The sequence below is a fragment of the Phyllobates terribilis genome, unplaced genomic scaffold, assembly GCF_046119375.1.
Source record: "Phyllobates terribilis strain yellow unplaced genomic scaffold, ASM4611937v1 Scaffold_2__4_contigs__length_985480577, whole genome shotgun sequence".
Taxonomy (NCBI): Eukaryota; Metazoa; Chordata; class Amphibia; order Anura; family Dendrobatidae; genus Phyllobates; species Phyllobates terribilis.
In genome coordinates, this window is record NW_027362762.1 from 23,259,538 (window position 1) to 23,286,240 (window position 26,703).

A 26,703-nucleotide genomic window follows, 5' to 3' on the forward strand; every position below is an offset into this window, starting at 1 on the left:
AGATACACGGCTCAGCAGACAGTATCGCACAGGAGAGGATTAGATACACGGCTCAGCAGTCAGTATCACACAGGATAGGATTAGATACACGGCTCAGCAGACAGTATCACACAGGATAGGATTAGATACACGGCTCAGCAGACAGTATCACACAGGATAGGATTAGATACACGGCTCAGCAGACAGTATCACACAGGAGAGGATTAGATACACGCCTCAGCAGACAGTATCACACAGGATAGGATTAGATACACGGCTCAGCAGACAGTATCACACAGGATAGGATTAGATACACGGCTCAGCAGTCAGTATCACACAGGATAGGATTAGATACACGGCTCAGCAGACAGTATCACACAGGATAGGATTAGATACACGGCTCAGCAGACAGTATCACACAGGATAGGATTAGATACACGCCTCAGCAGACAGTATAACACAGGATAGGATTAGATACACGGCTCAGCAGACAGTATCACACAGGATAGGATTAGATACACGGCTCAGCAGTCAGTATCACACAGGATAGGATTAGATACACGGCTCAGCAGTCAGTATCACACAGGATAGGATTAGATACACGGCTCAGCAGACAGTATCACACAGGATAGGATTAGATACACGGCTCAGCAGACAGTATCTCACAGGAGAGGATTAGATACACGGCTCAGCAGACAGTATCACACAGGATAGGATTAGATACACGGCTCAGCAGACGGTATAACACAGGATAGGATTAGATACACTGCTCAGCAGACAGTATCACACAGGAGAGGATTAGATACACGGCTCAGCAGACGGTATAACACAGGATAGGATTAGATACACTGCTCAGCAGTCAGTATCACACAGGAGAGGATTAGATACACGGCTCAGCAGACAGTACCACAGGATGGGATTAGATACACGGCTCAGCAGACAGTATCACACAGGATAGGATTAGATACACGGCTCAGCAGTCAGTATCACACAGGATAGGATTAGATACAAGGCTCAGCAGACAGTATCACACAGGAGCGGATTAGATACACGGCTCAGCAGACAGTATCACACAGGAGAGGATTAGATACACGGCTCAGCAGACAGTATCACACAGGATAGGATTAGATACACGGCTCAGTAGACAGTATCACACAGGATAGGATTAGATACAAGGCTCAGCAGACAGTATCACACAGGAGAGGATTAGATACACGGCTCAGCAGACAGTATCACACAGAAGAGGATTAGATGCATGGCTCAGCAGACAGTATCACACAGGAGAGGATTAGATACACGGCTCAGCAGACAGTATCACACAGGAGAGGATTAGATACACGGGTCAGCAGATCGTATCACACAGGAGCGGATTAGATACACGGCTCAGCAGACAGTATCACACAGGAGAGGATTAGATACATGGCTCAGCAGACAGTATCACACAGGAGAGGATTAGATACACGGATCAGCATTCAGTATCACACAGGATAGGATTAGATACACGGCTCAGCAGTCAGTATCACACAGGAGAGGATTAGATACACGGTTCAGCAGATAGTATCACTCAGGAGCGGATTAGATACACGGCTCAGCAGACAGTATCACACAGGAGAGGATTAGATACACGGCTCAGCAGTCAGTATCACACAGGAGAGGATTAGATACATGGCTCAGCAGTCAGTATCACACAGGAGAGGATTAGATACACGGCTCAGCAGACAGTATCACACAGGATAGGATTAGATACACGGCTCAGTAGACAGTATCACACAGGATAGGATTAGATACAAGGCTCAGCAGACAGTATCACACAGGAGAGGATTAGATACACGGCTCAGCAGACAGTATCACACAGAAGAGGATTAGATGCATGGCTCAGCAGACAGTATCACACAGGAGAGGATTAGATACACGGCTCAGCAGACAGTATCACACAGGAGAGGATTAGATACACGGGTCAGCAGATCGTATCACACAGGAGCGGATTAGATACACGGCTCAGCAGACAGTATCACACAGGAGAGGATTAGATACATGGCTCAGCAGACAGTATCACACAGGAGAGGATTAGATACACGGATCAGCATTCAGTATCACACAGGATAGGATTAGATACACGGCTCAGCAGTCAGTATCACACAGGAGAGGATTAGATACACGGCTCAGCAGATAGTATCACTCAGGAGCGGATTAGATACACGGCTCAGCAGACAGTATCACACAGGAGAGGATTAGATACACGGCTCAGCAGTCAGTATCACACAGGAGAGGATTAGATACACGGCTCAGCAGTCAGTATCACACAGGAGAGGATTAGATACACGGCTCAGCAGACAGTATCACACAGGAGAGGATTAGATACACGGCTCAGCAGACAGTATCACACAGGAGAGGATTAGATACAAGGCTCAGCAGACAGTATCACACAGGACAGGATTAGATACACGGCTCAGCAGACAGTATCACACAGGAGAGGATTAGATACAAGGCTCAGCAGACAGTATCACACAGGAGAGGATTAGATACACGGCTCAGCAGACAGTATCACACAGGAGAGGATTAGATACACGGCTCAGCAGTCAGTATCACACAGGAGAGGATTAGATACACGGCTAAGCAGACAGTATCACACAGGATAGGATTAGATACACGGCTCAGCAGACGGTATAACACAGGATAGGATTAGATACACGGCTCAGCAGATAGTATCACACAGGATAGGATTAGATACACGGCTCAGCAGACAGTATCACACAGGAGAGGATTAGATACACGGCTCAGAAGACAGTATCACACAGGAGAGGATTAGATACACATCTCTGCAGACAGTATCACACAGGAGAGGATTAGATACACGGCTCAGCAGACAGTATCACACAGGAGAGGATTAGATACACGGCTCAGCAGACAGTATCACACAGGATAGGATTAGATATACGGCTCAGCAGTCAGTATCATACAGGAGAGGATTAGATACACGGCTCAGTAGACAGTATCACACATGAGAGGATTAGATACACGGCTCAGCAGACAGTATCACACAGGAGAGGATTAGATACACGGCTCAGCAGACAGTATCACACAGGATAGGATTAGATACACGGCTCAGCAGACAGTATCACACAGGAGAGGATTAGATACACGGCTCAGCAGACAGTATCACACAGGATAGGATTAGATACACGGCTCAGCAGACAGTATCACACAGGAGAGGATTAGATACACGGCTCAGCAGACAGTATCACACAGGATAGGATTAGATACACGGCTCAGCAGACAGTATCACACAGGATAGGATTAGATACACGGCTCAGCAGACTGTATCACACAGCAGAGGATTAGATACACGGCTCAGCAGACAGTATCACACAGGATAGGATTAGATACACGGCTCAGCAGTCAGTATCACACAGGATAGGATTAGATACACGGCTCAGCAGACAGTATCACAAAGGAGAGGATTAGATACACGGCTCAGCAGACAGTATCACACAGGATAGGATTAGATACACGGCTCAGCAGTCAGTATCATACAGGAGAGGATTAGATACACGGCTCAGCAGACAGTATCACACAGGAGAGGATTAGATACACGGCTCAGCAGACAGTATCACACAGGATAGGATTAGATACACGGCTCAGCAGACAGTATCACACAGGATAGGATTAGATACACGGCTCAGCAGACAGTATCACACAGGATAGGATTAGATACATGGCTCAGCAGACAGTATCACACAGGAGAGGATTAGATACACAGCTCAGAAGATAGTATCACCCAGGAGAGGATTAGATACACAGCTCAGCAGACAGTATCACACAGGATAGGATTAGATACACGGCTCAGCAGACAGTATCACACAGGAGAGGATTAGATACACGGCTCAGCAGACAGTATCACACAGGAGAGGATTAGATACACATCTCTGCAGACAGTATCACACAGGATAGGGTTAGATACACGGCTCAGCAGACAGTATCGCACAGGAGAGGATGAGATACACGGCTCAGCAGTCAGTATCACACAGGATAGGATTAGATACACGGCTCAGCAGACAGTATCACACAGGAGAGTATTAGATACACGGCTCAGCAGTCAGTATCACACAGGAGAGGATTAGATACACGGCTCAGCAGACAGTATCACACAGGAGAGGATTAGATACACGGGTCATCAGACAGTATCACACAGGAGATGATTAGATACATGGGTCATCAGACAGTATCACACAGGAGAAGATTAGATACACGGCTCAGCAGACGGTATAACACAGGATAGGATTAGATACACGGCTCAGCAGTCAGTATCACACAGGAGAGGATTAGATACACGGCTCAGCAGACAGTATCGCACAGGAGAGGATTAGATTCACGGCTCAGCAGACAGTATCACACAGGATAGGATTAGATACACAGCTCAGCAGACAGTATCACACAGGAGAGGATTAGATACACGGCTCAGCAGACAGTATCACACAGGATAGGATTAGATACACGGCTCAGCAGACAGTATCACACAGGAGAGGATTAGATACACGGCTCAGCAGACAGTATCACACAGGAGAGGATTAGATACACAGCTCAGCAGACAGTATCACACAGGATAGGATTAGATACACGGCTCAGCAGACAGTATCACACAGGATAGGATTAGATACACGGCTCAGCAGACAGTATCACACAGGATAGGATTAGATACACGGCTCAGCAGACAGTATCACACACGATAGGATTAGATACACGGCTCAGCAGACAGTATCACACAGGATAGGATTAGATACACGGCACAGCAGACAGTATCACACAGGAGAGGATTAGATACACGGCTCAGCAGACAGTATCACACAGGATAGGATTAGATACACGGCTCAGCAGACAGTATCACACAGGATAGGATTAGATACACGGCTCAGCAGACAGTATCACACAGGATAGGATTAGATACACGCCTCAGCAGACAGTATCACACAGGATATGATTAGATACACGGCTCAGCAGACAGTATCACACAGGATAGGATTAGATACACGGCTCAGCAGTCAGTATCACACAGGATAGGATTAGATACACGGCTCAGCAGACAGTATCACACAGGATAGGATTAGATACACGGCTCAGCAGACAGTATCACACAGGAGAGGATTAGATACACGGCTCAGCAGACAGTATCACACAGGATAGGATTAGATACACAGCTCAGCAGACAGTATCACACAGGAGAGGATTAGATACACGGCTCGGCAGACAGTATCACACAGGATAGGATTAGATACACGGCTCAGCAGACAGTATCACACAGGAGAGGATTAGATACACGGCTCAGCAGACAGTATCACACAGGAGAGGATTAGATACAGGGCTCAGCAGACAGTATCACACTGGAGAGGATTAGATACACGGCTCAGCAGACAGTATCACACAGGAGAGGATTAGATACACGGCTCAGCAGACAGTATCACACAGGAGAGGATTAGATACACGGCTCAGCAGACAGTATCACACAGGAGAGGATTAGATACACGGCTCAGCAGACAGTATCACACAGGAGAGGATTAGATACACGGCTCAGCAGACAGTATCACACAGGAGAGGATTAGACACACGGCTCAGCAGACAGTATCACGCAGGATAGGATTAGATACACGGCTCAGCAGACAGTATCACACAGGAGAGGATTAGATACACGGCTCAGCACACAGTATCACACAGGAGAGGATTACATACACGGCTCAGCAGACAGTATCACACAGGATAGGATTAGATACAAGGCTCAGCAGACAGTATCACACAGGAGAGGATTAGATACACGGCTCAGCAGATAGTATCACACAGGAGAGGATTAGATACAAGGCTCAGCAGACAGTATCACACAGGAGAGGATTAGATACAAGGCTCAGCAGACAGTATCACACAGGAGAGGATTAGATACAAGGCTCAGCAGACAGTATCACACAGGAGCGGATTAGATACACGGCTCAGCAGACAGTATCACACAGGAGAGGATTAGATACAAGGCTCAGCAGACAGTATCACACAGGAGAGGATTAGATACACGGCTCAGCAGACAGTATCACACAGGAGAGGATTAGATACAAGGCTCAGCAGACAGTATCACACAGGAGAGGATTAGATACAAGGCTCAGCAGACAGTATCACACAGGAGAGGATTAGATACAAGGTTCAGCAGACAGTATCACACAGGAGAGGATTAGATACAAGGCTCAGCAGACAGTATCACACAGGAGAGGATTAGATACACGGCTCAGCAGACAGTATCACACAGGAGTGGATTAGATACACGGCTCAGCAGACAGTATCACACAGGAGAGGATTAGATACACGGCTAAGCAGACAGTATCACACAGGATAGGATTAGATACACGGCTCAGCAGACAGTATCACACAGGAGAGGATTAGATACACGGCTCAGAAGACAGTATCACACAGGATAGGATTAGATACATGGCTCAGCAGACAGTATCACACAGGATAGGATTAGATACACGGCTCAGCAGACAGTATCACACAGGATAGGATTAGATACACGGCTCAGCAGACAGTATCACACAGGAGAGGATTAGATACACGGCTCAGAAGACAGTATCACACAGGAGAGGATTAGATACACAGCTCAGAAGATAGTATCACCCAGGAGAGGATTAGATACACAGCTCAGCAGACAGTATCACACAGGATAGGATTAGATACACGGCTCAGCAGACAGTATCACACAGGAGAGGATTAGATACACGGCTCAGCAGACAGTATCACACAGGAGAGGATTAGATACACATCTCTGCAGACAGTATCACACAGGATAGGGTTAGATACACGGCTCAGCAGACAGTATCGCACAGGAGAGGATTAGATACACGGCTCAGCAGTCAGTATCACACAGGATAGGATTAGATACACGGCTCAGCAGACAGTATCACACAGGAGAGTATTAGATACACGGCTCAGCAGTCAGTATCACACAGGAGAGGATTAGATACACGGCTCAGCAGACAGTATCACAGGATGCGATTAGATACACAGCTCAGCAGACAGTATCACACAGGAGAGGATTAGATACACGGGTCATCAGACAGTATCACACAGGAGATGATTAGATACATGGGTCATCAGACAGTATCACACAGGAGAAGAATAGATACACGGCTCAGCAGACGGTATAACACAGGATAGGATTAGATACACGGCTCAGCAGTCAGTATCACACAGGAGAGGATTAGATACACGGCTCAGCAGACAGTATCGCACAGGAGAGGATTAGATACATGGCTCAGCAGACAGTATCACACAGGATAGGATTAGATACACAGCTCAGCAGACAGTATCACACAGGAGAGGATTAGATACACAGCTCAGCAGACAGTATCACACAGGATAGGATTAGATACACGGCTCAGCAGACAGTATCACACTGGATAGGATTAGATACACGGCTCAGCAGACAGTATCACACAGGATAGGATTAGATACACGGCTCAGCAGACAGTATCACACACGATAGGATTAGATACATGGCTCAGCAGACAGTATCACACAGGATAGGATTAGATACACGGCACAGCAGACAGTATCACACAGGAGAGGATTAGATACACGGCTCAGCAGACAGTATCACACAGGATAGGATTAGATACACGGCTCAGCAGACAGTATCACACAGGATAGGATTAGATACACGGCTCAGCAGACAGTATCACACAGGATAGGATTAGATACACGCCTCAGCAGACAGTATCACACAGGATAGGATTAGATACACGGCTCAGCAGACAGTATCACACAGGATAGGATTAGATACACGGCTCAGCAGTCAGTATCACACAGGATAGGATTAGATACACGGCTCAGCAGTCAGTATCACACAGGATAGGATTAGATACACGGCTCAGCAGACAGTATCACACAGGATAGGATTAGATACACGGCTCAGCAGAGAGTATCACACAGGGTAGGATTAGATACACGGCTCCGCAGACAGTATCACACAGGAGAGGATTAGATACACGGCTCAGCAGACAGTATCACACAGGATAGGATTAGATACACGGCTCAGCAGACAGTATCACACAGGATAGGATTAGATACACGGCTCAGCAGACAGTATCACACAGGAGAGGATTAGATACACTGCTCAGCAGTCAGTATCTCATAGGAGAGGATTAGATACACGGCTCAGCAGACAGTATCACACAGGAGAGGATTAGATACAAGGCTCAGCAGTCAGTATCACACAGGAGAGGATTAGATACACGGCTCAGCAGACAGTGTCACACAGGAGGGGATTAGATACACGGCTCAGCAGTCAGTATCTCATAGGAGAGGATTAGATACACGGCTCAGCAGACAGTATCACACAGGATAGGATTAGATACACGGCTCAGGAGACAGTATCACACAGGATAGGATTAGATACACTGCTCAGCAGACAGTATCACACAGGATAGGATTAGATACACGGCTCAGCAGTCAGTATCACACAGGAGAGGATTAGATACACGGCTCAGCAGACAGTATCACACAGGAGAGGATTAGATACACTGCTCAGCAGACAGTATCACACAGGATAGGATTAGATACACGGCTCAGCAGTCAGTATCACACAGGAGAGGATTAGATACACGGCTCAGCAGACAGTATCAAACAGGAGAGGATTAGATACACGGCTCAGCAGACAGTATCACACAGGAGAGGATTAGATACACGGCTCCGCAGACAGTATCACACAGGAGAGGATTAGATACACGGCTCAGCAGACAGTATCACACAGGATAGGATTAGATACACGGCTCAGCAGTCAGTATCACACAGGAGAGGATTAGATATACGGCTCAGCAGACAGTATCAAACAGGAGAGGATTAGATACACGGCTCAGCAGACAGTATCACACAGGAGAGGATTAGATACACTGCTCCGCAGACAGTATCACACAGGAGAGGATTATATACACGGCTCAGCAGTCAGTATCACACAGGAGAGGATTAGATACACGGCTCAGCTGACAGTATCACACAGGATAGGATTAGATACACGGCTCAGCAGACAGTATCACACAGGAGAGGATTAGATACACGGCTCAGCAGACAGTATCACACAGGATAGGATTAGATACACGGCTCAGCAGACAGTATCACACAGGAGAGGATTAGATACAAGGCTCAGCAGACAGTATCACACAGGAGAGGATTAGATACACGGCTCAGCAGACAGTATCACACAGGAGAGGATTAGATACACGGCTCAGCAGACAGTATCACACAGGATAGGATTAGATACATGGCTCAGCAGACAGTATCACAGAGGAGAGGATTAGATACACGGCTCAGCAGACAGTATCACACAGGATAGGATTAGATACACGGCTCAGCAGACAGTATCACACAGGATAGGATTAGATACACGTCTCAGCAGACAGTATCACACAGGATAGGATTAGATACATGGCTCAGCAGACAGTATCACAGAGGAGAGGATTAGATACACGGCTCAGCAGACAGTATCACAGAGGAGAGGATTAGATACACGGCTCAGCAGACAGTATCACACAGGAGAGGATTAGATACACGGCTCAGCAGACAGTATCACACAGGAGAGGATTAGATACACATCTCTGCAGACAGTATCACACAGGAGAGGATTAGATACACGGCTCAGCAGACAGTATCACACAGGATAGGATTAGATACACGCCTCAGCAGACAGTATCACACAGGATAGGATTAGATACACGGCTCAGCAGACAGTATCACACAGGATAGGATTAGATACATGGCTCAGCAGACAGTATCACAGAGGAGAGGATTAGATACACGGCTCAGCAGACAGTATCACACAGGATAGGATTAGATACACGGCTCAGCAGACAGTATCACACAGGATAGGATTAGATACACGTCTCAGCAGACAGTATCACACAGGATAGGATTAGATACATGGCTCAGCAGACAGTATCACAGAGGAGAGGATTAGATACACGGCTCAGCAGACAGTATCACAGAGGAGAGGATTAGATACACGGCTCAGCAGACAGTATCACACAGGAGAGGATTAGATACACGGCTCAGCAGACGGTATCACACAGGAGAGGATTAGATACACATCTCTGCAGACAGTATCACACAGGAGAGGATTAGATACACGGCTCAGCAGACAGTATCACACAGGATAGGATTAGATACACGCCTCAGCAGACAGTATCACACAGGATAGGGTTAGATACACGGCTCAGCAGACAGTATCGCACAGGAGAGGATTAGATACACGGCTCAGCAGACAGTATCACACAGGATAGGATTAGATACACGCCTCAGCAGACAGTATCACACAGGATAGGATTAGATACACGGCTCAGCAGACAGTATCACACAGGATAGGATTAGATACACGGCTCAGCAGTCAGTATCACACAGGATAGGATTAGATACACGGCTCAGCAGTCAGTATCACACAGGATAGGATTAGATACACGGCTCAGCAGACAGTATCACACAGGATAGGATTAGATACACGGCTCAGCAGACAGTATCACACAGGAGAGGATTAGATACACGGCTCAGCAGACAGTATCACACAGGATAGGATTAGATACACAGCTCAGCAGACAGTATCACACAGGAGAGGATTAGATACACGGCTCAGCAGACAGTATCACACAGGATAGGATTAGATACACAGCTCAGCAGACAGTATCACACAGGAGAGGATTAGATACACGGCTCAGCAGACAGTATCACACAGGAGAGGATTAGATACACGGCTCAGCAGACGGTATAACACAGGATAGGATTAGATACACTGCTCAGCAGTCAGTATCACACAGGAGAGGATTAGATACACGGCTCAGCAGACAGTACCACAGGATGGGATTAGATACACGGCTCAGCAGACAGTATCACACAGGAGCGGATTAGATACACGGCTCAGCAGACAGTATCACACAGGATAGGATTAGATACACGGCTCAGCAGACAGTATCACACAGGATAGGATTAGATACACGGCTCAGTAGACAGTATCACACAGGATAGGATTAGATACAAGGCTCAGCAGACAGTATCACACAGGAGCGGATTAGATACACGGCTCAGCAAACAGTATCACACAGGATAGGATTAGATGCATGGCTCAGCAGACAGTATCACACAGGAGAGGATTAGATACACGGCTCAGCAGACAGTATCACACAGGAGAGGATTAGATACACGGCTCAGCAGACAGTATCACACAGGAGAGGATTAGATACACGGCTCAGCAGACAGTATCACACAGGATAGGATTAGATACACGGCTCAGCAGTCAGCATCATACAGGAGAGGATTAGATACACGGCTCAGTAGACAGTATCACACATGAGAGGATTAGATACACGGCTCAGCAGACAGTATCACACAGGAGAGGATTAGATACACGGCTCAGCAGACGGTATCACACAGGAGAGGATTAGATACACGGCTCAGCAGACAGTATCACACAGGATAGGATTAGATACACGGCTCAGCAGACAGTATCACACAGGATAGGATTAGATACACGGCTCAGCAGACAGTATCACAAAGGAGAGGATTAGATACACGGCTCAGCAGACAGTATCACACAGGATAGGATTAGATACACGGCTCAGCAGTCAGTATCATACAGGAGAGGATTAGATACACGGCTCAGCAGACAGTATCACACAGGAGCGGATTAGATACACGGCTCAGCAGACAGTATCACACAGGATAGGATTAGATCCACGGCTCAGCAGACAGTATCACACAGGATAGGATTAGATACACGGCTCAGTAGACAGTATCACACAGGATAGGATTAGATACAAGGCTCAGCAGACAGTATCACACAGGAGCGGATTAGATACACGGCTCAGCAGACAGTATCACACAGAAGAGGATTAGATGCACGGCTCAGCAGACAGTATCACACAGGATAGGATTAGATACACGGCTCAGCAGTCAGCATCATACAGGAGAGGATTAGATACACGGCTCAGTAGACAGTATCACACATGAGAGGATTAGATACACGGCTCAGCAGACAGTATCACACAGGAGAGGATTAGATACACGGCTCAGCAGACGGTATCACACAGGAGAGGATTAGATACACGGCTCAGCAGACAGTATCACACAGGATAGGATTAGATACACGGCTCAGCAGACAGTATCACACAGGATAGGATTAGATACACGGCTCAGCAGACTGTATCACACAGCAGAGGATTAGATACACGGCTCAGCAGACAGTATCACACAGGATAGGATTAGATACACGGCTCAGCAGACAGTATCACAAAGGAGAGGATTAGATACACGGCTCAGCAGACAGTATCACACAGGATAGGATTAGATACACGGCTCAGCAGTCAGTATCATACAGGAGAGGATTAGATACACGGCTCAGCAGACAGTATCACACAGGAGAGGATTAGATACACGGCTCAGCAGACAGTATCACACAGGATAGGATTAGATACACGGCTCAGCAGACAGTATCACACAGGATAGGATTAGATACACGGCTCAGCAGACAGTATCACACAGGATAGGATTAGATACATGGCTCAGCAGACAGTATCACACAGGAGAGGATTAGATACACAGCTCAGAAGATAGTATCACCCAGGAGAGGATTAGATACACAGCTCAGCAGACAGTATCACACAGGATAGGATTAGATACACGGCTCAGCAGACAGTATCACACAGGAGAGGATTAGATACACGGCTCAGCAGACAGTATCACACAGGATAGGATTAGATACACGGCTCAGCAGACAGTATCACACAGGAGAGGATTAGATACACATCTCTGCAGACAGTATCACACAGGATAGGGTTAGATACACGGCTCAGCAGACAGTATCGCACAGGAGAGGATGAGATACACGGCTCAGCAGTCAGTATCACACAGGATAGGATTAGATACACGGCTCAGCAGACAGTATCACACAGGAGAGTATTAGATACACGGCTCAGCAGTCAGTATCACACAGGAGAGGATTAGATACACGGCTCAGCAGACAGTATCACAGGATGCGATTAGATACACAGCTCAGCAGACAGTATCACACAGGAGAGGATTAGATACACGGGTCATCAGACAGTATCACACAGGAGATGATTAGATACATGGGTCATCAGACAGTATCACACAGGAGAAGATTAGATACACGGCTCAGCAGACGGTATAACACAGGATAGGATTAGATACACGGCTCAGCAGACAGTATCACACAGGAGAGGATTAGATACACGGCTCAGCAGTCAGTATCACACAGGAGAGGATTAGATACACGGCTCAGCAGACAGTATCGCACAGGAGAGGATTAGATACACGGCTCAGCAGACAGTATCACACAGGATAGGATTAGATACACAGCTCAGCAGACAGTATCACACAGGAGAGGATTAGATACACAGCTCAGCAGACAGTATCACACAGGATAGGATTAGATACACGGCTCAGCAGACAGTATCACACAGGATAGGATTAGATACACGGCTCAGCAGACAGTATCACACAGGATAGGATTAGATACACGGCTCAGCAGACAGTATCACACACGATAGGATTAGATACACGGCTCAGCAGACAGTATCACACAGGATAGGATTAGATACACGGCAGAGCAGACAGTATCACACAGGAGAGGATTAGATACACGGCTCAGCAGACAGTATCACACAGGATAGGATTAGATACACGGCTCAGCAGACAGTATCACACAGGATAGGATTAGATACACGGCTCAGCAGACAGTATCACACAGGATAGGATTAGATACACGCCTCAGCAGACAGTATCACACAGGATAGGATTAGATACACGGCTCAGCAGACAGTATCACACAGGATAGGATTAGATACACGGCTCAGCAGTCAGTATCACACAGGATAGGATTAGATACACGGCTCAGCAGTCAGTATCACACAGGATAGGATTAGATACACGCCTCAGCAGACAGTATCACACAGGATAGGATTAGATACACGGCTCAGCAGACAGTATCACACAGGAGAGGATTAGATACACGGCTCAGCAGACAGTATCACACAGGATAGGATTAGATACACAGCTCAGCAGACAGTATCACACAGGAGAGGATTAGATACACGGCTCAGCAGACAGTATCACACAGGATAGGATTAGATACACAGCTCAGCAGACAGTTTGACACAGGAGAGGATTAGATACACGGCTCAGCAGACAGTATCACACAGGAGAGGATTAGATACACGGCTCAGCAGACGGTATAACACAGGATAGGATTAGATACACTGCTCAGCAGTCAGTATCACACAGGATAGGATTAGATACACAGCTCAGCAGACAGTTTGACACAGGAGAGGATTAGATACACGGCTCAGCAGACAGTATCACACAGGAGAGGATTAGATACACGGCTCAGCAGACGGTATAACACAGGATAGGATTAGATACACTGCTCAGCAGACAGTATCACACAGGATAGGATTAGATACAAGGCTCAGCAGACAGTATCACACAGGAGCGGATTAGATACACGGCTCAGCAGACAGTATCACACAGGAGAGGATTAGATACATGGCTCAGCAGACAGTATCACACAGGATAGGATTAGATACACGGCTCAGTAGACAGTATCACACAGGATAGGATTAGATACAAGGCTCAGCAGACAGTATCACACAGGAGCGAATTAGATACACGGCTCAGCAGACAGTATCACACAGAAGAGGATTAGATACATGGCTCAGCAGACAGTATCACACAGGAGAGGATTAGATACACGGCTCAGCAGACAGTATCACACAGGAGAGGATTAGATACACGGGTCAGCAGATCGTATCACACAGGAGCGGATTAGATACACGGCTCAGCAGACAGTATCACACAGGAGAGGATTAGATACATGGCTCAGCAGACAGTATCACACAGGAGAGGATTAGATACACGGCTCAGCAGTCAGTATCACACAGGAGAGGATTAGATACACGGCTCAGCAGATAGTATCACTCAGGAGCGGATTAGATACACGGCTCAGCAGACAGTATCACACAGGAGAGGATTAGACACACTGCTCAGCAGACAGTATCACACTGGAGAGGATTAGATACACGGCTCAGCAGACAGTATCACACAGGAGAGGATTAGATACACGGCTCAGCAGACAGTATCACACAGGAGAGGATTAGATACACGGCTCAGCAGACAGTATCATACAGGAGAGGATTAGATACACGGCTCAGCAGACAGTATCACACAGGAGAGGATTAGATACACGGCTCAGCAGACAGTATCACACAGGAGAGGATTAGACACACGGCTCAGCAGACAGTATCACACAGGATAGGATTAGATACACGGCTCAGCAGACAGTATCACACAGGAGAGGATTAGATACACGGCTCAGCAGACAGTATCACACAGGAGAGGATTAGATACAGGGCTCAGCAGACAGTATCACACAGGAGAGGATTAGACACACGGCTCAGCAGACAGTATCACACAGGAGAGGATTAGATACACGGCTCAGCACACAGTATCACACAGGAGAGGATTAGATACACAGCTCAGCAGACAGTATCACACAGGATAGGATTAGATACACAGCTCAGCAGACAGTATCACACAGGATAGGATTAGATACACGGCTCAGCAGACAGTATCACACAGGAGAGGATTAGATACAAGGCTCAGCAGACAGTATCACACAGGAGAGGATTAGATACAAGGCTCAGCAGACAGTATCACACAGGAGAGGATTAGATACAAGGCTCAGCAGACAGTATCACACAGGATAGGATTAGATACACGGCTCAGCAGACAGTATCACACAGGATAGGATTAGATACACGGCTCAGCAGACAGTATCACACAGGATAGGATTAGATACACAGCTCAGCAGACAGTATCACACAGGATAGGATTAGATACACGGCTCAGCAGACAGTATCACACAGGAGAGGATTAGATACAAGGCTCAGCAGACAGTATCACACAGGAGAGGATTAGATACAAGGCTCAGCAGACAGTATCACACATGAGAGGATTAGATACAAGGCTCAGCAGACAGTATCACACAGGAGAGGATTAGATACAAGGCTCAGCAGACAGTATCACACAGGAGAGGATTAGATACAAGGCTCAGCAGACAGTATCACACAGGAGAGGATTAGATACAAGGTTCAGCAGACAGTATCACACAGGAGAGGATTAGATACAAGGCTCAGCAGACAGTATCACACAGGAGTGGATTAGATACACGGCTCAGCAGACAGTATCACACAGGAGAGGATTAGATACACGGCTAAGCAGACAGTATCACACAGGATAGGATTAGATACACGGCTCAGCAGTCAGTATCACCCAGGAGAGGATTAGATACACAGCTCAGCAGACAGTATCACACAGGATAGGATTAGATACACGGCTCAGCAGACAGTATCACACAGGAGAGGATTAGATACACGGCTCAGCAGACAGTATCACACAGGAGAGGATTAGATACACATCTCTGCAGACAGTATCACACAGGATAGGGTTAGATACACGGCTCAGCAGACAGTATCGCACAGGAGAGGATGAGATACACGGCTCAGCAGTCAGTATCACACAGGATAGGATTAGATACACGGCTCAGCAGACAGTATCACACAGGAGAGTATTAGATACACGGCTCAGCAGTCAGTATCACACAGGAGAGGATTAGATACACGGCTCAGCAGACAGTATCACAGGATGCGATTAGATACACAGCTCAGCAGACAGTATCACACAGGAGAGGATTAGATACACGGGTCATCAGACAGTATCACACAGGAGATGATTAGATACATGGGTCATCAGACAGTATCACACAGGAGAAGATTAGATACACGGCTCAGCAGACGGTATAACACAGGATAGGATTAGATACACGGCTCAGCAGTCAGTATCACACAGGAGAGGATTAGATACACGGCTCAGCAGACAGTATCGCACAGGAGAGGATTAGATACACGGCTCAGCAGACAGTATCACACAGGATAGGATTAGATACACAGCTCAGCAGACAGTATCACACAGGAGAGGATTAGATACACAGCTCAGCAGACAGTATCACACAGGAGAGGATTAGATACACGGCTCAGCAGACAGTATCACACAGGAGAGGATTAGATACACGGCTCAGCAGACAGTATCACACAGGATAGGATTAGATACACGGCTCAGCAGACAGTATCACACAGGATAGGATTAGATACACGGCTCAGCAGACAGTATCACACACGATAGGATTAGATACATGGCTCAGCAGACAGTATCACACAGGATAGGATTAGATACACGGCACAGCAGACAGTATCACACAGGAGAGGATTAGATACACGGCTCAGCAGACAGTATCACACAGGATAGGATTAGATACACGGCTCAGCAGACAGTATCACACAGGATAGGATTAGATACACGGCTCAGCAGACAGTATCACACAGGATAGGATTAGATACACGCCTCAGCAGACAGTATCACACAGGATAGGATTAGATACACGGCTCAGCAGACAGTATCACACAGGATAGGATTAGATACACGGCTCAGCAGTCAGTATCACACAGGATAGGATTAGATACACGGCTCAGCAGTCAGTATCACACAGGATAGGACTAGATACACGGCTCAGCAGACAATATCACACAGGATAGGATTAGATACACGGCTCAGCAGACAGTATCACACAGGAGAGGATTAGATACACGGCTCAGCAGACAGTATCACACAGGATAGGATTAGATACACAGCTCAGCAGACAGTATCACACAGGAGAGGATTAGATACACGGCTCAGCAGACAGTATCACACAGGATAGGATTAGATACACGGCTCAGCAGTCAGTATCACACAGGATAGGATTAGATACACGGCTCAGCAGACAGTTTGACACAGGAGAGGATTAGATACACGGCTCAGCAGACAGTATCACACAGGAGAGGATTAGATACACGGCTCAGCAGACAGTATCACACAGGATAGGATTAGATACACGGCTCAGCAGACAGTATCACACAGGATAGGATTAGATACACGGCTCAGCAGACGGTATAACACAGGATAGGATTAGATACACTGCTCAGCAGTCAGTATCACACAGGAGAGGATTAGATACACGGCTCAGCAGACAGTATCACAGGATGGGATTAGATACACGGCTCAGCAGACAGTATCACACAGGATAGGATTAGATACAAGGCTCAGCAGACAGTATCACACAGGAGCGGATTAGATACACGGCTCAGCAGACAGTATCACACAGGAGAGGATTAGATACATGGCTCAGCAGACAGTATCACACAGGATAGGATTAGATACACGACTCAGTAGACAGTATCACACAGGATAGGATTAGATACAAGGCTCAGCAGACAGTATCACACAGGAGCGGATTAGATACACGGCTCAGCAGACAGTATCACACAGAAGAGGATTAGATACATGGCTCAGCAGGCAGTATCACACAGGAGAGGATTAGATACACGGCTCAGCAGACAGTATCACACAGGAGAGGATTAGATACACGGCTCAGCAGACAGTATCACACAGGAGAGGATTAGATACACGGGTCAGCAGATCGTATCACACAGGAGCGGATTAGATACACGGCTCAGCAGACAGTATCACACAGGAGAGGATTAGATACATGGCTCAGCAGACAGTATCACACAGGAGAGGATTAGATACATGGCTCAGCAGACAGTATCACACAGAAGAGGATTAGATACACGGCTCAGCAGACAGTATCACACAGAAGAGGATTAGATACATGGCTCAGCAGACAGTATCACACAGGAGAGGATTAGATACACGGCTCAGAAGACAGTATCACACAGGATAGGATTAGATACACGGCTCAGCAGACAGTATCACACAGGAGAGGATTAGATACACGGGTCAGCAGATCGTATCACACAGGAGCGGATTAGATACACGGCTCAGCAGACAGTATCACACAGGAGAGGATTAGATACATGGCTCAGCAGACAGTATCACACAGGAGAGGATTAGATACACGGCTCAGCAGACAGTATCACACAGGAGAGGATTAGATACACGGCTCAGCAGACAGTATCACACAGAAGAGGATTAGATACATGGCTCAGCAGACAGTATCACACAGGAGAGGATTAGATACACGGCTCAGCAGACAGTATCACACAGGATAGGATTAGATACACGGCTCAGCAGACAGTATCACACAGGAGAGGATTAGATACACGGGTCAGCAGATCGTATCACACAGGAGCGGATTAGATACACGGCTCAGCAGACAGTATCACACAGGAGAGGATTAGATACATGGCTCAGCAGACAGTATCACACAGGAGAGGATTAGATACACGGATCAGCATTCAGTATCACACAGGATAGGATTAGATACACGGCTCAGCAGTCAGTATCACACAGGAGAGGATTAGATACATGGCTCAGCAGACAGTATCACACAGGATAGGATTAGATACACGGCTCAGCAGACAGTATCACACAGAAGAGGATTAGATACATGGCTCAGCAGACAGTATCACACAGGATAGGATTAGATACACGGCTCAGCAGACAGTATCACACAGAAGAGGATTAGATACATGGCTCAGCAGACAGTATCACACAGGAGAGGATTAGATACACGGCTCAGCAGACAGTATCACACAGGATAGGATTAGATACACGGCTACGCAGACAGTATCACACAGGAGAGGATTAGATACACGGATCAGCATTCAGTATCACACAGGATAGGATTAGATACACGGCTCAGCAGTCAGTATCACACAGGAGAGGATTAGATACACGGCTCAGCAGACAGTATCACTCAGGAGCGGATTAGATACACGGCTCAGCAGTCAGTATCACACAGGAGAGGATTAGACACACGGCTCAGCAGACAGTATCACACAGGATAGGATTAGATACACGGCTCAGCAGACAGTATCACACAGGAGAGGATTAGATACACGGCTCAGCAGACAGTATCACACAGGATAGGATTAGATACACGGCTCAGCAGACAGTATCACACAGGAGAGGATTAGATACAGGGCTCAGCAGACAGTATCACACAGGAGAGGATTAGATACACGGCTCAGCAGACAGTATCACACAGGAGAGGATTAGATACACGGCTCAGCAGACAGTATCACACAGGAGAGGATTAGATACACGGCTCAGCAGACAGTATCACACAGGAGAGGATTAGATACACGGCTCAGCAGACAGTATCACACAGGAGAGGATTAGATACACGGCTCAGCAGACAGTATCACACAGGAGAGGATTAGATACAGGGCTCAGCAGACAGTATCACACAGGAGAGGATTAGATACACGGCTCAGCAGACAGTATCACACAGGAGAGGATTAGATACACGGCTCAGCAGACACTATCACACAGGAGAGGATTAGATACACGGCTCAGCAGATAGTATCACACAGGAGAGGATTAGACACACGGCTCAGCAGACAGTATCACACAGGATAGGATTAGATACACGGCTCAGCAGACAGTATCACACAGGATGGGATTAGATACACGGCTCAGCAGACAGTATCACACAGGAGAGGATTAGATACACGGCTCAGCAGACAGTATCACACAGGATAGGATTAGATACAAGGCTCAGCAGACAGTATCACACAGGAGAGGATTAGATACAAGGCTCAGCAGACAGTATCACACAGGAGAGGATTAGATACAAGGCTCAGCAGACAGTATCACACAGGAGAGGATTAGATACAAGGCTCAGCAGACAGTATCACACAGGAGAGGATTAGATACACGGCTCAGCAGACAGTATCACACAGGAGAGGATTAGATACACGGCTAAGCAGACAGTATCACACAGGATAGGATTAGATACACGGCTCAGCAGACAGTATCACACAGGAGAGGATTAGATACACGGCTCAGCAGAAAGTATCACACAGGAGATGATTAGATACACATCTCTGCAGACAGTATCACACAGGAGAGGATTAGATACACGGCTCAGCAGACAGTATCACACAGGAGAGGATTAGATACACGGCTCAGCAGACAGTATCACACAGGATAGGATTAGATACACGGCTCAGCAGTCAGTATCATACAGGAGAGGATTAGATACACGGCTCAGCAGACAGTATCACACAGGAGAGGATTAGATACACGGCTCAGCAGACAGTATCACACAGGAGAGGATTAGATACACGGCTCAGCAGACAGTATCACACAGGATAGGATTAGATACATGGCTCAGCAGTCAGTATCATACAGGAGAGGATTAGATACACGGCTCAGCAGTCAGTATCACACAGGATACGATTAGATACACGGCTCAGCTGACAGTATCACACAGGAGAGGATTAGATACACGGCTCAGCAGACAGTATCACACAGGAGAGGATTAGATACACGGCTCAGCAGACAGTATCACACAGGAGAGGATTAGATACACGGCTCAGCAGACAGTATCACACAGGATAGTATTAGATACACGGCTCAGCAGTCAGTATCACACAGGATAGGATTAGATACACGGCTCAGCAGACAGTATCACACAGGAGAGGATTAGATACATGGCTCAGCAGACAGTATCACACAGGATAGGATTAGATACACGGCTCAGCAGACAGTATCACACAGGATAGGATTAGATACACGGCTCAGCAGTCAGTATCACACAGGAGAGGATTAGAGACACGGCTCAGCAGACAGTATCACACAGGAGAGGATTAGATACACGGCTCAGCAGACAGTATCACACAGGAGAGGATTAGATACACGGCTCAGCAGACAGTATCACACAGGAGAGGATTAGATACACGGCTCAGCAGACAGTATCACACAGGAGAGGATTAGAAACACGGCTCAGCAGACAGTATCACACAGGATAGGATTAGATCCACGGCTCAGCAGACAGTATCACACAGGATAGGATTAGATACACGGCTCAGCAGACAGTATCACACAGGAGAGGATTAGATACACGGCTCAGCAGACAGTATCACACAGGATAGGATTAGATACACGGCTCAGCAGTCAGTATCACACAGGAGAGGATTAGATACACGGCTCAGCAGACAGTATCACACAGGATAGGATTTGATACACGGCTCAGCAGACAGTATCACACAGGATAGGATTAGATACACGGCTCAGCAGTCAGTATCACACAGGATAGGATTAGATACACGGCTCAGCAGACAGTATCACACAGGATAGGATTAGATACACGGCTCAGCAGACAGTATCACACAGGAAGGGATTAGATACACGGCTCAGCAGACAGTATCACACAGGAGAGGATTAGATACACGGCTCAGCAGACAGTATCACACAGGATAGGATTAGATACACGGCTCAGCAGATAGTATGACACAGGATAGGATTAGATACACGGCTCAGCAGACAGTATCACACAGGAGAGGATTAGATACACGGCTCAGCAGACAGTATCACACAGGATAGGATTAGATACATGGCTCAGCAGTCAGTATCATACAGGAGAGGATTAGATACACGGCTCAGCAGTCAGTATCACACAGGATAGGATTAGATACACGGCTCAGCTGACAGTATCACACAGGAGAGGATTAGATACACGGCTCAGCAGACAGTATCACACAGGAGAGGATTAGATACACGGCTCAGCAGACAGTATCACACAGGAGAGGATTAGATACACGGCTCAGCAGACAGTATCACACAGGATAGTATTAGATACACGGCTCAGCAGTCAGTATCACACAGGATAGGATTAGATACACGGCTCAGCAGACAGTATCACACATGAGAGGATTAGATACATGGCTCAGCAGACAGTATCACACAGGATAGGATTAGATACACGGCTCAGCAGACAGTATCACACAGGATAGGATTAGATACACGGCTCAGCAGTCAGTATCACACAGGAGAGGATTAGAGACACGGCTCAGCAGACAGTATCACACAGGAGAGGATTAGATACACGGCTCAGCAGACAGTATCACACAGGAGAGGATTAGATACACGGCTCAGCAGACAGTATCACACAGGAGAGGATTAGATACACGGCTCAGCAGACAGTATCACACAGGAGAGGATTAGAAACACGGCTCAGCAGACAGTATCACACAGGATAGGATTAGATCCACGGCTCAGCAGACAGTATCACACAGGATAGGATTAGATACACGGCTCAGCAGACAGTATCACACAGGAGAGGATTAGATACACGGCTCAGCAGACAGTATCACACAGGATAGGATTAGATACACGGCTCAGCAGTCAGTATCACACAGGAGAGGATTAGATACACGGCTCAGCAGACAGTATCACACAGGATAGGATTTGATACACGGCTCAGCAGACAGTATCACACAGGATAGGATTAGATACACGGCTCAGCAGTCAGTATCACACAAGATAGGATTAGATACACGGCTCAGCAGACAGTATCACACAGGATAGGATTAGATACACGGCTCAGCAGACAGTATCACACAGGAAGGGATTAGATACACGGCTCAGCAGACAGTATCACACAGGAGAGGATTAGATACACGGCTCAGCAGACAGTATCACACAGGATAGGATTAGATACACGGCTCAGCAGATAGTATCACACAGGATAGGATTAGATACACGGCTCAGCAGACAGTATCACACAGGAGAGGATTAGATACACGGCTCAGCAGACAGTATCACACAGGAGAGGATTAGATACACGGCTCAGCAGACAGTATCACACAGGAGAGGATTAGATACACGGCTCAGCAGACAGGATCACACAGGAGAGGATTAGATACACGGCTCAGCAGACAGGATCACACAGGAGAGGATTAGATACACGGCTCAGCAGTCAGTTTCACACAGGATAGGATTAGATACACGGCTCAGCAGACAGTATTACACAGGAGAGGATTAGATACACGGCTCAGCAGACAGTATCACACAGGAGTGGATTAGATACACGGCTCAGCATACAGTATCACACAGGATAGGATTAGATACACGGCTCAGCAGACAGGATCACACAGGAGAGGATTAGATACACGGCTCAGCAGTCAGTATCACACAGGATAGGATTAGATACACGGCTCAGCAGACAGTATCACACAGGAGAGGATTAGATACACGGCTCAGCAGGCAGTATCACACAGGAGAGGATTAGATACACGGCTCAGCAGACAGTATCACACAGGAGTGGATTAGATACATGGCTCAGCAGACAGTATCACACAGGATAGGATTAGATACACGGCTCAGCAGACAGTATCACACAGGATAGGATTAGATACACGGCTCAGCAGTCAGTATCACACAGGATAGGATTAGATACACGGCTCAGCAGACAGTATCACACAGGATAGGATTAGATACACGGCTCAGCAGACAGTATTACACAGGATAGGATTAGATACACGGCTCAGCAGACAGTATTACACAGGAGAGGATTAGATACACGGCTCAGCAGACAGTATCACACAGGAGTGGATTAGATACACGGCTCAGCAGACAGTATCACACAGGAGAGGATTAGATACACGGCTCAGCAGACAGGATCACACAGGAGAGGATTAGATACACGGCTCAGCAGTCAGTATCACACAGGATAGGATTAGATACACGGCTCAGCAGACAGTATTACACAGGAGAGGATTAGATACACGGCTCAGCAGACAGTATCACACAGGAGTGGATTAGATACACGGCTCAGCAGACAGTATCACACAGGATAGGATTAGATACACGGCTCAGCAGACAGTATCACACAGGAGAGGATTAGATACACGGCTCAGCAGAGAGTATCACACAGGATGGGATTAGATACACGGCTCAGCAGACAGTATCACACAGGAGTGGATTAGATACACGGCTCAGCAGACAGTATCACACAGGATAGGATTAGATACACGGCTCAGCAGACAGTATCACACAGGAGAGGATTAGATACACGGCTCAGCAGACAGTATCACACAGGAGAGGATTAGATACACGGCTCAGCAGACAGTATCACACAGGAGAGGATTAGATACACAGCTCAGCAGACAGTATAACACAGGATAGGATTAGATACATGGCTCAGCGGTCAGTATCACACAGGATAGGATTAGATACACGGCTCAGCAGACAGTATCACACAGGAGAGGATTAGATACACGGCTCAGCAGACACTATCACACAGGAGAGGATTAGATACACAGCTCAGCAGACAGGATCACACAGGAGAGGATTAGATACACGGCTCAGCAGACGGTATAACACAGGAGAGGATTAGATACATGGCTCAGCGGTCAGTATCACACAGGATAGGATTAGATACACGGCTCAGCAGACAGTATCACACAGGAGAGGATTAGATACACGGCTCAGCAGACACTATCACACAGGAGAGGATTAGATACACAGCTCAGCAGACAGGATCACACAGGAGAGGATTAGATACACGGCTCAGCAGTCAGTATCACACAGGATAGGATTAGATACACGGCTCAGCAGACAGTTTTACACAGGAGAGGATTAGATACACGGCTCAGCAGACAGTATCACACAGGAGTGGATTAGATACACGGCTCAGCAGACAGTATCACACAGGATAGGATTAGATACACGGCTCAGCAGACAGTATCACACAGGAGAGGATTAGATACACGGCTCAGCAGAGAGTATCACACAGGATGGGATTAGATACACGGCTCAGCAGACAGTATCACACAGGAGAGGATTAGATACACGGCTCAGCAGACAGTATCACACAGGAGAGGATTTGATACACGGCTCAGCAGACAGTATCACACAGGATAGGATTAGATACACGGCTCAGCAGACAGTATCACACAGGATAGGATTAGATACACGGCTCAGCAGTCAGTATCACACAGGATAGGATTAGATACACGGCTCAGCAGACAGTATCACACAGGATAGGATTAGATACACGGCTCAGCAGACAGCATCACACAGGATAGGATTAGATACACGGCTCAGCTGACAGTATCACACAGGATGGGATTAGATACACGGCTCAGCAGACAGTATCACACAGGAGAGGATTAGATACACGGCTCAGCAGACAGTATCACACAGGATAGGATTAGATACACGGCTCAGCAGATAGTATCACACAGGATAGGATTAGATACACGGCTCAGCAGACAGTATCACACAGGAGAGGATTAGATACATGGCTCAGCAGACGGTATAACACAGGATAGGATTAGAAACACGGCTCAGCAGTCAGTATCACGCAGGAGAGGATTAGATACACGGCTCAGCAGATAGTATCACACAGGATAGGATTAGATACACGGCTCAGCAGACAGTATCACACAGGAGAGGATTAGATACACGGCTCAGCAGACAGTATCACACAGGAGAGGATTAGATACACGGCTCAGCAGACAGTATCACACAGGATAGCATTAGATACACGGCTCAGCAGACAGTATCACATAGGATAGGATTAGATACACGGCTCAGCAGACAGTATCACACAGGAGAGGATTAGATACACGGCTCAGCAGATAGTATCACACAGGATAGGATTAGATACACGGCTCAGCAGATAGTATCACACAGGAGAGGATTAGATACATGGCTCAGCAGACGGTATAACACAGGATAGGATTAGAAACACGGCTCAGCAGTCAGTATCACGCAGGAGAGGATTAGATACACGGCTCAGCAGATAGTATCACACAGGATATAATTAGATACACGGCTCAGCAGACAGTA